This window comes from Arachis hypogaea, chromosome 20, assembly GCF_003086295.3.
Source record: "Arachis hypogaea cultivar Tifrunner chromosome 20, arahy.Tifrunner.gnm2.J5K5, whole genome shotgun sequence".
NCBI classification, from domain to species: Eukaryota; Viridiplantae; Streptophyta; class Magnoliopsida; order Fabales; family Fabaceae; genus Arachis; species Arachis hypogaea.
The window spans coordinates 59,770,275-59,772,440 of NC_092055.1; the positions used below are offsets into that span (position 1 = coordinate 59,770,275).

The 2,166-nt window shown below is 41.6% G+C and overlaps 1 non-coding gene across 1 annotated transcript; it reads left to right on the forward strand.

Annotated features, from left to right (window-relative positions):
* The first annotated feature begins 748 nt into the window (after positions 1–748).
* Positions 749–852, forward strand: LOC112786948 (small nucleolar RNA R71). Its single transcript, XR_003194390.1, has one exon. It is a non-coding gene; the product is annotated as a small nucleolar RNA R71 (small nucleolar RNA).
* Positions 853–2,166: the final 1,314 nt, after the last annotated feature.

Genomic DNA, 2,166 nt, shown 5'->3' on the forward strand with positions numbered 1-2,166 from the left:
CTAAAATTCCAGCTTCCTGATGGTCTCTCCCTGGTTCTAAATATTGGCTCGCACCTCCTCTTTGAACACCTTATTTTCTTGAATCTCTTGGCATATTCCTTCAAGTAAGGCTTCAATCTTAGAGAGCTTGTCATCAATTGATGAGTGATTCGGAGCAGATGTGCTATTTTGGTTTTGATAGGCGTGTGGAGAAGTGTTGTTGTGGGGGTGTTGAGATGTCCTCTGTGTGAATTGCTGGTGAGCTGCATTGTTGTTGGAGTTGTAACGTCTCTGGTCTTGGTTTTGATCTTGCTCACTTCCCCACCCAAAGTTTGGGTGGTTTCTCCATCCAGGGTTGTAGGTCTTGGAGTATGGATCATAGTTTTTCTTTGGTGAATTCCCAATATAGTTGGCTGGCTCCTGACTCCCCTCTGCTTCTTCATTCACTCCTTCTTGGGTTGTTGATGAAGTGTAGATTGCTGCTACTTAGTTCATCTCCATCTTCTTGGTGAGGTCAGCCAGCTGCTGGATAATGAGCTTGTTTTGGGCCAACAGAGCATCTACATTGTTTAGCTCCATTACTCCTCTTGTGTTCTCTCTTTCGGAAGCATAGAAGTAGTCGTTCTCTGCTACTATTTTAATAACATCTATGGCTTCCTCAATAGCCTTCTTCTTGTTCAAAGATCCTCTGGATGAATGGTCTACAGCCTTCTTTGACTCATAAGAGAGTCCTTCATAGAAAATGTGCAGCTGCACCCATTCGTTGAACATGTCAGGTGGATACCTCCTTGTTAAGTCCTTGAACCTCTCCCATGCTTCATATAGAGTCTCACCATCTTGTTGCCTGAAAGTTTGGACCTCAGCTCTCAGCCTATTGATTCGTTGAGGAGGGTAAAATCTTGCTAAAAATTTGTTCACCACGTCTTCCCAAGTTGTCAAGCTTTCCCTTGGGAAGGATTCCAGCCACTTGGCTACTTTGTCCCTAAGTGAGAATGGAAATAGGAGCAGTCTATAGGCGTCAGGGTGAACACCATTAGACTTCACTGTGTCACATATTCTCAGGAAGGTGGTCAAATGTTGATTGGGGTCTTCTTGAACACCTCCTCCAAACGAGCAGTTGTTCTGAACAAGGGTGATGAGCTGTGGTTTAAGTTCAAAGTTGTTGGCATGGATTGTTGGCTTTTGGATGCTACTTCCACAATTGCCTGGGTTTGGATTGATGTAAGAGCCCAAAACTCTTCTATCCTCCCCAGCATGATTTGCTCTACCTCCTCCCCCATGGTTGTGATCATCTTCTTCATGATGGTTTTCCATGTTGTCTTCCATGTTTGTTTCAAAGAATTCCTCTTCTTCCTCAGCACCAACCACTTTCTTTCCTCTTGCCTCCCTCTTTAATCTAAGGAAGGTCCTCTCAGGTTCAGAATCGAAGGAAGTTGAAGCCCCACTTCTTCTCCCTGTCATACAACCATCAAGTGCAAGCAAGAAAAGATAGGTGCAGAAAGTATTTGTGTCAGAATTACTGTTAGTTGTGGGTGATGCAATATATCAAACAGTTAGTGGGTTAGCAAACAGAATTGAAAATAACAAAGTAAAACAAAAGAGTAGAGGGGGAAGGGAAGAAGTTTGACGAAAACAAAAAGTAAATCACTCAAACAGAAAATGAAATTCACAAAAATAAAAATGCTTAATCTAGTGATCTTCCAATTTAATCATTGTTGATGCACAATCAATCCCCGGCAACGGCACCATAAACTTGATGCACGGAAAACTTGTCTCTCAACAAATCTCCTTTCGGCAAGTATACCGAATTTGTCGTCAAGTAAAAACTCACAATAGAGTGAGGTCGAATCCCACTGGGATTGATTGATCAAGCAACTTTAATTAGAAGAATATTCTAGTTGAGCGAATCCAGAATTTGGGTTGAGAGTTGCAGAAAATAAAATGGCGGGAATGTAAATAACAGAAAAGTAAATGCTAGAATTAAAGGACTGGAAGTAAATGACTGAAAATAAATTGCAGAATTGTAAATGGGAATGGGGGATTTGCTCATAAAAGTAAATGGCAGAAATTAAAGAGAATGGGTAAGATTAGAGATGGGGAGTTCATTGGGCTTACGAGATGTTACAATTCTCCGGATCAAGTTCATTTTCATCTCTTCCTCAATCAATGCACTCATTGATCTCCTTG